The following is a 13,320-nucleotide window of genomic DNA, read 5'->3' as shown; positions in this document are numbered from 1 at the left end:
CCTCCACCTCATTCCTCCTATCTTCATCCCTGTGTCTCTGTATCTCAAATCTCCCTCTGCCTTTTTCTTAAAAGGACACCTGTGATTGGATGTATGACTCACCCTAAATCTAGGATGATTTCATATCAAGATTCTTAATTACATCTGTAAAGATACCATTTCCAAATAAGGCTGTATGTTCACAGGTGCCAGGCAGACATACCTTTGGAGGGCCAGCATTAAACCCACTATGGTATCATTGTGTATATCCTTCCAAATGGCAATTTTTATAGTTTTTTAGATTTTCTTTTTAATTTTTGTTGATGAGAGAGAGAGAGAAACAGACAGACAGATAGACAGACACATGGACTTGTTGTTCCACTTATTTATGCATCCATTGGCTGCTTCTTGTATGTGCCCTGACCAAGGATTGTACCCTTAACCTTGGTGTATCAGGATGACAAGTTAGTGTATTTTTAGTCAAAGACTAGGTATGTGTATTTTAAATTTTAATAGATATTTCTGGAGTTTGTGTCACTTTACATTCTCATCACCTATGTATCAGGGCTTGTTTCCACATGTATCATTGATTGCTTTTGTTAACATTTGACAATCTAATGATAAAAATACTGCATGACATTAGTAAAATAAACATTTTTAAGTTGGATTTTATCTTCCATTAATTGCCTGCTTGTATACTTTGCCCATATTTTGAAAACATTGAGTTATTTGGCTTAAAAAATCCATTTATGGAAATTCTTTTATGTTAAGATACAATATCTTTGCCATATGTTTTGTTTAGTTCTATTCTGTCTATTGTTTTTTCTTTTTTTAAAACTTGTCATTGTGATGTCATGCAAAACTTTAAGAATATTTATGGAGACAAATGTTTTTATTTTTTCTTTAATGATTGTAGGCTTCCTGTCTTGCTTAAAGTTCCCCCTCATTACAGTGATATTACTATTTAAAAATTTTCCTCTAGCCCTGACTGGTGTGACTCCGTGGGATGGGAGTCGTCCCACAAGCGGGTCTACGGTTCCATTCTGGTTGGGCACACGTTGCTGTTCCGTCCAGGGGTTGGGGGGTGTGTGGGAGAGGCAACTGATGGATGCTTCTCTCTATCATTGATGTTTCTCTCCCTCTCTTTTTCCCTCCCTTCCCCTCTCTCTAAAAATAAACTCTTTAAAATATTTTTCTCCTAAATTTTTTATTTGTATATTTTATATCTTTAATTCTTCTGGGATTTTTTAATATGGCATGGTTCTATTTTTACATGTTATGATTATAGAGTCAATTAAACCAAGATCACTTATCAAACAAATTATTCCTTTATCACTGGCTTGTTTGCCACCTTTGCTTTGTATTAGGTTCTATACTTCTAGATTCTATCCCGGACTACTCAACTATTTGCCTGAGCGATTATAGCAGTAAATTACAACAACTTTACAAGCGATAGCTTTACAGTAAGTTAAATTTTTGTTTTTCAGTAAGTGAAATTTGAGTGTGCCAACAAGAGGGCCATGAAATTCCTGGTTGAGGTAAAAAATAACAGGAGATAAGGTATGAGGAAGGGCTGGGTAAACCATAGCACTCTGCAGCAAATGTTAGCTGCTGTTATTCCAAAAATGAACATATAGAAAATGAATCTTGAAATTGGAAGGCTGTACTTTTTCTTTTATGACCGTTAACAGTGTAGGGAATGAAGAGCCAGTTGTCGGGCTGCTGACCTAGCGTTCCCAGCCCCAGAATCAGAGTGACAGAGGGCAAGGGATAAAAGCAACATGCTGCCTGCTCTCAGGAACCGAGGAGTCTGTTCAAAGTCGCAGAACGGAATTAGGGAGAGGAACTGAGAAGAGGCGGCCAGCAAGGAAGCCCAGGAACACAGGGGTCTGTCGGGAGGGGACTGCGAAGGTCGGGGCAGGTGGTGGGTCGCTTCTGAAAGCAGCTCGCTGGGCGTTTTCGATCCCCTGGTCCTCGGGCAGCATCATATTGTCACAGAACCACCATGCAGTAGCGGCGCTGCCCGATGGGCAGCGGGAGAGGACTAGAGGGCAGAGTCGCCTCTCTGCCAGCCCCGCCTGGCCCATCCCGTAGGTCTGCGGCAGCCGCTTCGGGGTCGAGGATTGGCCTGAGCGGCGCGTGGGGCGGGCTGAAAGCTGCAGGGAGGCCGGCGCGGTTGTCGCGCGCCCCCGCACGCGCGCACGCGCAGGCGCGACCACAGAGGTGACGCGCGCGTACTCCGTCGGTCGGTGCGGCGGCGGCGAGATGGTGTAGCACGGCGCGAGGCTGGCGGGAGGTGACTGGGAGAGGCAGGATGGGGGCGCCGCAGCTTGGCGGTAGCGGTGGTCTGGGCTGCTGACTGCGCACCCGGAGCTTGGAGCGGCGGCGGTGGCGGCGGAGCGCCCGGCAGGTGAGTGTGGTGGAGCGGGACCCGGATATGCGGCGCGGCTGAGGGGCGGCGCGGTCGCGGCAGCCTGCTGAGGTGCCCCCGAGCGGGCCGGCGGCGCGTTCTGGCTGGCCACAGCTTGGGGTGCTAGCGACTTCGTTGCCCGCGCCGCACTTCCTCCCGGCTGGGCGGACTCCCACCCACCGGCCCGCGGGTGCGCCTAGCTCGACTGCGGCCCTCCTGGTTTCTCCAAGGTGAGCAGAGCTCCCTGGCCTCCGGCGGCAGCGACGCGGCTGAGCGACCCGGGCCGCCCGCGCGGTTGGTCGCTTTCCTGAGGGAATCCTCTGTGGAGAGGTGTCCTCGCTCGCTGCGTCCACGCTGTCAGTCTCGGAGCGTTCCGACTCTCGGGTGCCGTTTTGCGCATAAGTGTCTTTTAGGGGCGGGGGATCCTAGACTGTTGGGGTATGGTCGTGTTTTCAAATCCTAGCGCTGCCACGGACCAGCCCTGGGGCCTTGGGCCAAAGTCCTGATTTGTTAATGGGAATAATAATATGTACTTCATGTATTATTATTCGCGCGGGCGGCATGTTGTGAGGGTAGGATAGGAAGGTGTGCAAGACGGAACAGCAAGTGATCGGTAAATAAATGGTAGGCTGTTAGCAGCCCTGGTGCATCGTCTTGTCAGCTATTGCTAATTCCTGGCTGCGCTTGGACGTTTGGGGACACATTATTTACGAACTGCTCTGGTGTTGCCGTAACCCCCACTGGAATTGCTTGATATTGGAGTGGCAGTAGAAAGAGTCCTGTAGTCCCATCCTCGAATCCTGTCGTCTCTTGCTTCAGTTGCCTTGGAATATCTGTGTCATGGACCAAGTGAATTGTTGCTGAAATAAAAGCTGGCGAATTTAGGCTTTGCTTAGTATGGAAGATGGTGGGACACCAACTTGAAGTGCTTTGCTGTTTAAACAATCTTAAATGACACTTAAACTCTGTCACTTGTTACAGAGTGTAAACACACGAGGAATATGGAAACAGACTCCTTTTTCTGCATTGCTACATCCGAAGGGAGTGACAAGTGCTTTTGTAAACATTATTGTGGGCAGTGTTACTGTCTGGTGAAGTCATCATAATTAAATTAGATGAGTACTTATTTTGAAGCAACTGAATGGATGTTTGGAAATATGATTCCTAATTAAATCATCTCCAACGAGTCAGAATTCTCAGCAGTTCATTAATCATGTGGGGATTTTTATGTTATGCTCTAAGATTTTTATGGTAAAAGCAGAACTGGTGAAGTCGTAATGTACCACAGGAGGTGTTCAGGATAAAGATCTTAACCTAGTTTCAGGAGGCAAGTGTGCAACTTCAGCTTTAAAACTAGAAGTGCATTCACTAAACCACAAATGACTAAAAACAAAAAACTTTATTTTACACCCCTTGGTTCACACTCTGATGAGGGTCTTTTCCTCTTCAGGTGGTTCTTTAGAAGTGGAGAAAATTGAGTTGGGTTTTGATTTATTGCCATTTTGCACTTCTTGCATGTATTTCCTGCTTTTCCTAGCTCATTCATAAAGGCTTTTGATAGAACTTGCTTTGTGAATGTGAACAAAATACATAGAAAATAATTAAAACTGAACCTTGTAATTTAAATTATATTCTTCCTTGTAACCTAATTATGTTTTTCCTAAATTATGATCTTCCCTGTTGTGTCAGTTTAGACTGGTGAACCCCACAGTAGAAGCACTGTTAGCTACTGTGGGAAGGCTAGAGGTCGGAAGTCATATCTTGGTTCTAGGCCTGGATTCCAGTCCCAAATATCTGGGGCTTTGGGGATGTCAGTCAGTCTTTCTGGACCTCCTTTTTAAAAAAAAAAAAAAATTTATGGAATTTGAGTGTGTGTGTCACCAGCAGGTTGGGAGGGTGGTGGTGGACTAGAGAGGTATATAGTACATAGTGGGGCAAAAGTAGGTTTACAGTTGTTGTATAGAAAACAATACAATAATAATACAAGAGTAAACTCTTGTTTCATGTACTCACAACTGTAATCCTATTTTTGCCCCACCTTGTATAAAAGATATGCCAATATATACTTTCCTTTCTCTTCACTCTCTTTCTCTTTTTGTTGACTTTTCCTTCTCTTCCTGAATTCAACATTCTAATAATGCCTCAAGGTTTTCAAGTCTGCCCTTCTATATTTACTACCTGTACTCTTTCTGGATGATCCTATCATGCATGCCCGGTGGTTTAATTACTATCAAGTGTACTGTAGACTCTCAGATTTTTGTCTTAGGTTCTGAACTTCAGATTTCTTCTACTTGCCTACATGATATCTTTACTTATTTTGTCTGTAGGCATCTTAAACTTAACATGTTCAAAGTAGAGCTGTTGGTTTCCATTCCTCAACCCATTCTTTTCCCCGCAGTCTCCATTTCATAAGAGCTTCCTTTTGCCCCCTTCCTTCACCCTGCTTAAGTGAAAAGTCTGGTGTCCATTCTGAATTCATTCCTTTGTGTCACTCCTCCTCCACCCCACAAATAAACAGCAAAATCTGTCGATTTTATGTCTAAAATATATCCTGAATATTTTTACTTTAGTTTGTTTTTATTGCCACTACCCCACTTCTTCCTAGAGAGTAGCTTCCTAACTGGTCTCTTTGCCTCTCGTCTTGCTCTCCTACAGTTCATTTTCAGACAGCAGAGTGATGTTTGCTTACTTTCCTGCTCTAGTGGCTTCTTATTACAAGTAATCCAAACTCTTTACCTGCATTATTAGCTAATTATTGTGCTTAGTTTTTTGTTAATTGTTTATGATCTTTTTCCCCTGACATACTATAAGTTATCTGATAGCAGGGACCTTGTCTGTCTTCCTTTGCTATTCTCAGTAACTAGAATGGTGATTGGAAATTTAACTAATGTTGAGTGAATGAATGTGTGAGTGAAGTAAGTTATAAAATATTCTGATTCTAAGTATAACATGTACTAAACGCACTTTACACTTTTTTGGTCCCAGATTTGGGCAAATGAGGTGGTAATCAGAGGGCCAAGAGTTACTCTGTTAGACATCCTTATTCCTTCAGTCTTTATTAACATCCTATACTTCCTAAAAAGGCTAAGCATTTAGATCTTAAGCTACTGATAACAAAACAAATGTGTACTTGTTTATTGTGTACTGGATCATTTGCATTTTTACAAATAAGGAACCAAACAAACTTTCCAGCTTTGTATAGTTTTTTTTGAGGCAATGAATTTTTGTCTTAACTGGAGGGGATTGATTCTAGAATGTGGTAGTTTGATCTGTAATAATATTGCATAAGAAATTCTGAAGGGTAGCAGTTGAATTTTTAGAGAGTAGATGTTTATTATTTCAATTACACTATTAAAAAAAACACCTGAAGCCCTGGCTGGCGTAGCTCAGTGGATTGAGCGCGGACTGGGAACCAAAGTGTTCCAGGTTCGATTCCCAGCCAGGGTACATGCCTGGGTTGCAGGCCATAACCCCCAGCAACCGCACATTGATGTTTCCCTCTTTATCTCCCTCCCTTCCCCTCTAAAAATAAACAAATAAAATCTTTAAAAACAAAACAAAACAAAAAAAAACACCTGAGACTTTTCTTCTCGCACCTCTTGCACATGTGCGCACAGATGTATATATCCTCTGAACCATTTTTTAAAAAAAATTTTATTTATTTATTTTTAGGCAAAGGGGAAGGGAGGGAGAAAGAGAGGGAGAGAAACATTGATCAGTTGCCTCTCACAGGCCCCAAAACAGGAACCTGCCCCCCACCCCAGGCATGTGCTCAGAATCAAACTCGAAACCTTTTGCTTTGAGGGATGACACCCAATCCACTGACCCACATAGGTCAGGGCTCCTCTGAACCATTTGACTTGAAGTTATAGCTTACCATATTTTGGGGATAAATTCCTATTATTTGGTTTCTATTAACTGCTCATTTGACAGCTTTGTCATGTTGTAGAAAGAGGCCAATAAGTTAGGATTCTTTCCCTCTGCCTGAGTCTAGACCTGAAAACTATCTAGCAGTGTATGAACAAGGAAGGGTATGGAAAAATTAGAAGTGTATAATTGTCAAAGTAGAAATATAGGAAAAATTCATGTTGGTGAAGGAAATCCTAGACTAGAAGAATAATACTGAATGAAATTTAGCAGAAAGGAAGGTAAGGGAAAATCCAGATTTTGAGGCTTGAGTGAGACAACTTCTTTCTCACTCCTCTTCTCACCTCCCCAGTTTTTTTTTGTATTATTGACACTATTACAGATGTCCCCCAATTTCCCCTGCCCCAAATTTGATATTTGGATGTCTTCCTCTCTATCTCCTCTCCATTCCCTGATGTGTATGAGCTATTTTTCTAAGGAGTGTCTATGAGCCTGTCGTAGTCCAGGGTCAACTATAACACATTGTGGGAGAGGAAACTATCCTTTTCTTGAAGAGGCCTGTTTATTGTATTTTCTCATAATTAAAGTCTGACTTCATGGGTTTTTCTGCCATAGGTCCAGCTTTACCCTTTAAGAGTGGCTTCAAACCGATGTACTTCCTTTTTAAGTTGTTGTTTCCCAAATATTCTATGGTAGCTTTATTTTATTATCAGGCTAAATAATTCTGAATCACAAGCCTTTAGTTCAGAGAGGGAAAATGAAAGGGGCTAGATGTATGATTGGGTATATGCTGTATTGTGTGTCAGCTCTTAGTTGCTCTGATAAAGCAGATTTTTGCATCTCTAATTTAGACTTTTTTCTGTATTAATAGACACAACTCTTTTTAGATGACTAAAGATAATTTAATAAAAAGACATTTCTAAAAGGGGAGTGACTTGAATTTTAAAAATTGTACATATACCGTAAAGTTCACTTTTTTCATGTACAGTCCTATGAATTTTGACACATGCATAGGTTCTCGTAATCATCATAATTAACAGTATACAGAATAATTCCAGTACCCTAAAGAATTCTTCCATGTTACCCCTTTGCAGTCACCTCCCCCCAGTTCTTAACGCTTGGCCTTAGTTGTTTTTTAAAGAGAAAATTTCTCATGTATAGACTGTGTCAGAACAAGAAGGAGTGGATAATTGATCAACCTAATTGTTTTTCTTTTAGAGTTATAAGAGAGAATTCCAATCTCCAACATAAAGGGTTACATGCAATAAAGTATTTAACCTTATAGATGGAGGAATGTTTATAAAGGCATTAAGTTAAAAAATACATTTTTAAGCCATGGCTGATATAGCTGAGTGGATTGAGTGCCAGCCTGCAAACCAAAAAATACATCTTAAAAATATTTATTTATTTATTTATTTATTTACTTATTTATTTATTTATTATAGAGAGAGGGGAAGGAAGGGAGAAAGAGAGGAAGAGAAACATCGATGTATGAGAGAAACATTGCCTCTTGCACACCCTCAACTGGGGGCTTGGCCTGCAACCCAGGCATGTGCCCTGATTGGGAATTGAATTTGCAGGACAATACCCAACCCACTGAGCCAAACCAGTCAGGGCATTAAAAAAATTGTGTAATTTTTGGAGCCTATCAAGTGATGCAAATCTCACAATATCAGGTTATAATAGGGAACAAAGAAATTTGGGAGCTAAGTCTGTGATAAAATCATAATAGACATCATCACATGTTCTCTCATCTCTCTGTAGTAAACCCAGAATTTCCATCTACTGCCATCATGGGGTAAAGTAGAGATTAATTTTGCAAAGGATTATGTTATGAAGTCTTAGCTTTTCTCCCTGGTCTGTCTCTACTAGCCTATCTGTTTTATTCTAGCACTTAGAATTTTAGGTATTCAACTTAGTAGGAGAGGGAGGATATGTTACCTGTATAGCTCAAGTACATTGTAAATGTAGCTTCTCATAGCTTTTCATGATCCTTTTAACTTGGTTCCAGCCTAAAGAAGTTAACATAGAAATTCCATCGTTTTGTCAGAAAATTCACAGATCCTACCCCTGAAAAATCCTGGCTTTAGGATTTATATATCTTTGCCCCACACTTTACCAAGAATGTCTATCTCCTTATTTCCCTGAATATTTAAAGCAGATCACCTGAGGTTATTATTAGTTGACCCTTTAACTGTGAGTGTTTGTTACTGAAATAATGTTAATATGCACAGTTGTCTGTATCCTGGTATTGCTAGAGCCAGGTCTGCAGCTCAGAAATCCTGGAGGAACTGCCACATTGTTGACCCTGTCGTTTGTCATCCTTTGGTGCTCTGGACTCTTGGGAGACCACCAAGCAAATGCTCATTTGCCTTCAAGGGAAATGTGATCCTGAGGATTATGTGGATTAAAAGAAATCCTTGGTTAATCCAGAAGCTTTATTTAAACTGCAGTTTACCCACATTCTTGACCATAGTTTTTCTTGTATTTCTAATAACTAATTTATAATTATTGATTTCTTATCTATCCCCTTTTACCATTTAGAAGTAATGGCAGTTGTGAAGTAGTGAAAAGATGGGAGGGGTCAAAGAACTTAGATAATCATCAGGCATTGCCCCACATAATTTGGTGTTGACTGGGTGGTTTAACCACAATGCTTACTAGACCTTGAAGACCTAAATTCCATGAATTCCTTACCTGCTGAGCCACTGGAAGAAATTTGCAGTGACTCTCAACAAGAGGTCATACTCCATTTTGAGACATTTGCACTTTACTACCTTAAATGATTGAGGTTTTGCAATATAAATAATGAGATTTTAATTGTCATAGTTTTAAGTTTAATGCAGTTTGAACTTATTTAATGTTTATTTAATAATTCAACCCATTGATAATTTTCATAGGAATTAACTGAAGACCTGTTTGTTATTTGAAATACAGATGCTCAGTTTTTGTAGCCAGGCCACTAAATACTACTTCCAAGTTACATGTAGTTACAGAGTAATTACTTTCTTTTAAGTAGGTGAAATATGATTATTTCAAATTGTTTACTCTTGCCCTGACTGATGTGGCTCAGTGGATTGAGCACCCGCCTGCAGGCAGACTGAAAGGTTGCTGGTTTGGTTACCATCAGGGCACATACCTGGAATGCGGGTTGGGTCCCTGGTAGGGGGCGAGTTTAACAACTGATCAGCAATAATGTTTCTCTCCCTTTCTTTTCCCCTCCTTTCCTCTCTCTCTAAAAATAAGTAAAATCTTTAAAAAGTGAAAAGAAACATAAAAATAATCTTAGTAATATATTAAAAATAAAATTGTTACTCTTGAACTACTGATTTAGTATAGGTACTGTATTTGTGTTACATGCCATTGTGTAGGCTTCTGCTCCTGGTGACCCTGTAAATGAGTGATGTCCCCAATGTCCTGCCCTCAGCAGCCCTGCTCAGCCCCTGTACACTCAGGCTTATGGCTTCTTTTATGGAATCAATCCATTTCAGATTTGGTCTTATTTTTTCCTGCCGCCTTTTATTTTCCCCAGCATTATGTTTTTTTTCCAGAGAAGTTTGCCTTCTCATGATGTACCTGAAGTAGGACAGCTTCAGTTTTGTTTTTGCCTCCAGTGATGTTTCAGGCTTAATTTGTTCTAGGATCCACCTGTGTTCTGTTTTCCCCCCAATTGTATTCTTTCTGGTGGTCCAGGGTATGTGTAGGTCTTTCCCCTAATATCAGAGTCTTGTATTTAGTTACTATTAAAATCACTGTTTTCCTCTAGCTTTATTAATCATTACAAATTTCTGCTATTATGTTATCTGAACAAAAATTGTAATTTATGAGGTAAAACTTATCTTTGCAGTTGTACATTTTCAAAAGTTAGGCTCTTTATTTATCAGCTATATAGATGTCATTCCCCTTAACTAAGATTCATTAGAGTTAACTTTTTTTGGAGGGTGTCCTGAAGAGAAACAACTGGAATTCTCTTAACATGCTTGTTTTTTTATATTGTAAGCATAAGTAACGTCATCCATACGAGTAGATGGCTGTTGGTTTTGGACAAGGTTTGATTGTTTGAAATTATCTCATTTTTGTTCTTTTGATGGCTGTGGAGATTTCACCTTATCATTGGAAATTATTAGTTTTTTAAAATCTTGATATACTTTAAAAAGTTTTTATTTTTTGGTTTGAGAGAGAAACATTGATTTGTTGTTCCACTTATTTATGCATTCATTCATTGATTCTTGTATATGCCCTGACTGAGGATCGAACCTGCAACCGTCGTGGCCTATTGGGACGATTCTCTAACCAACTGAGCTAACCAGTCAGGGCTATCTTGATATACATCACCCACTATTTCATTGTGTATATTTTTCTTAACTAACTGAGAGGCTTCTGCATTTTAGGTCCTCCTTCTTTGTACAAGGACTATTGTATATGTTTCTGTAAATATTTTTTAGAGTGTTATATATGCTATAGCAACCATGACAATTGTTTTACCTTTACTTTATGAAGAATTCACTATCTTCTCCTGGAGCCCCAGACAGTTATTTTTTAATTAGTGATTTCTTTAATTCTGTGTATTTGCACCTGCTTCCTTTTATGTTGTTTTGTCATTTAAAGCTGTCATTATAGCCTATTAGGAAAACTCATCTATGTGGTATACTGTATGTAATTAGACTATTTATTTCATTTTAGAGGGGAAAGGCAAGGGAAAGAGTGGGAGAGAAACATCAATGTGTGGTTGCCTCTTGTGCACCCCCTACTGGTGACCTGGCCCGCAACCCATGTATGTGTCCTGACTGAGAATTGAACCAGTAACCCCTTGCTTCACAGGCCAGCACTCAATCCAATGAACTACACCAGCCAGGGCCTGAAGGTTTTAATGATATTGTCATTTCAAAGATGAGGAAACTAAAGCTTTGGGAAGATAACGTGCCAAGTGGAGACACATCGATGTGAGAGACATATTGATTGGTCACCTCTGTTATGTACCCAGACCAGGGGATCAAACCCACAATGTAGGTATGGGTGCCCTGATCCGGAATCCAACCAGACACCTTTCAGTTACCAGAGAATGCTCCAACCAGCTGAACCACAATGGCCAGGGCTTGCACAGCAGCCAGGGCTGGTACCCAGCTTTTAAGTGGGAGTCAGGTTTCAAACTCAGGTCTGTCTGACTCTAGAATTTATCCTTTTAATGATTGTCTCATGCAGTTTTTTTTATTTTTGGGTCTTTCAAAAGGAGGTTGAATGAGACTACATAAGTTTAAAGTGTTATGATTTTAGTATAATAATCACCATCTTCATTTCAGTACCTGTATATTTGGAACATGAAGCAATTTTCCAGCCATTTAACCATTAACTTTCTCTCACTATTCTTAACCAAGTTTATATGGCTATAGTCCAGTTTTATGGGTAAGAATTAAACAATGAATTAATTTGATGTAGTATGCTTTTGTTTTGAATATACAATAAGGATTTCCTTTTGCCTTGGCTTTACAATTAGAAAGACTGTGGTTTTGTGGTTTGTCATATATGTGTAACTAACAAAAGTGCTTAATATATGACCTAGTATAGTTAGATGTTCTAAAAGCTTGTGTAAGCCATGTTTTCAGAGTTTTCAAATAATAAAGCTAAAAATATATTTTCTTCTTTCTGTTCAGATGCATGTGGCTAAGCTTGATCCTAAAGTATTGACAATAGAGGAAGTAAAACATAAATTTACTTTTGAATAAATGAACTAATAAATGTAGTTATTAATCTTTAACTTAAAAATGAATTGAGAAGCATTATACTATTTGGCTTTTTTTTCCCCCCTATTCACGTGAGAAAGCAATATGAGCATAACATTACATCAACCATTAATAATACTCAGATACATAGAAGGAGATGCATAGGACTTTCAGGTTTTTCTAACTAGAGCCCACTCCAATAGTTATTTTGAGTTAACCACTAATTTTGAATTAATTTATGAGCAATGGTTTTTATAGAAGGGGCCTATGTAGTTATAAAATTAAAAATATTAATCATTTCATCATTACTGGATGTGGAGACTTAAAAACACTAACATGTTATCCATTTTGAAAATGAACTATTTAATGAATTAGAGAAGTTTTATACTTCACTACATTTAGCTGTACTCGTATGCTAAGGTTAGGATCTGATTTCAGTAAAGAAAACTATTTTTTAAGGAGCCTAGTCCTTTTTGAAGTTTTCATAAATTATCGACGGTACCAATAATGTAATCTTAAAAGGACCTATGATAATCCATAACAAGGTAGAGATTGAATGAGGGAGGGGGAAGGGAGAGCAAGGAGGGGAAATTGGGACAACTGTAATTGAAAAACAACAACAACAACAAAAGCCATAATCTTAAAAGGTAGCATTTTGGGGGTGGATTTACATAGTGAAATACTTTACTTTTGAGAAAAACTCAAATTATTTTAAATGCCACCGAAGTAATTTGAACCTATCAGCTTGGCAAAGATAAAATATTTTAATACTTTTGAATAGGATTGGGGGAAAATATTTTTATACATTGTTCCTGAAGGTATAAATTGGTACAACTTCTAAGAAGGGCAGTTTAGCATTATCAAAATTATGAATGCACATACTCTTATCCGTTAATTCTTTAAACATTTCATTGATTTTTTAAAGAGAGAGGAATAAAGACACAGAGAGAGAAGCATTGATTTGTTGTTCCACTTATCCATGCCCTCATTGGTTGATTCTTTTTTTTTTTAATAAAATGATTTCATTTATTTATTTTTAGAGAGAGGGGAAGGAAGGGAGAAAGAGAGGGAGAGAAACATCAGTGTGTGGTTGCCTCTCGCACACCCCCGAATGGGGACCTGGCCTGCATCCCAGGCATGTGCCCTGACTGGGATTTGGGCTGGCAACTCTTTGGTTTGCAGGCTGGCACTCAATCCACTGACCCACACCTGCCAGGGCTCACTGGGACAGTGCTCCAACCAACTGAGCTACTTGGCCAGGGCTACCTATTAATTCTTTTTGTGAGAATTATTCTGTAGTATGCTTACACATGTGCAAAATGATGCATGTACAAGGTTGTTTTA

At 39.5% G+C, this 13,320-nt stretch overlaps 1 protein-coding gene across 2 annotated transcripts in view; it reads left to right on the top strand.

The window, feature by feature from the left end:
* Positions 1–2,186: 2,186 nt before the first annotated feature.
* Positions 2,187–13,320, top strand: part of PIK3CB (phosphatidylinositol-4,5-bisphosphate 3-kinase catalytic subunit beta) — a 174,917-nt gene continuing 163,783 nt past the window's right edge. Inside the window, exon 1 of one of the 2 annotated variants that reach the window (XM_045856942.1) lies at positions 2,187–2,389. The gene's annotated coding sequence lies outside the window, so the exon portion shown is untranslated. The remainder of the gene's footprint in view (positions 2,390–13,320) is intronic. The other variant, XM_045856943.1, reaches the window with a different exon arrangement.

This window comes from Phyllostomus hastatus, unplaced genomic scaffold (genome assembly GCF_019186645.2).
Source record: "Phyllostomus hastatus isolate PE091 unplaced genomic scaffold, TTU_PhHast_1.1 phas_scaffold_129, whole genome shotgun sequence".
NCBI lineage: Eukaryota > Metazoa > Chordata > Mammalia > Chiroptera > Phyllostomidae > Phyllostomus > Phyllostomus hastatus.
Note: the sequence above shows the minus strand (reverse complement) of the source record. Positions and strands in the feature narration are given on the sequence as shown.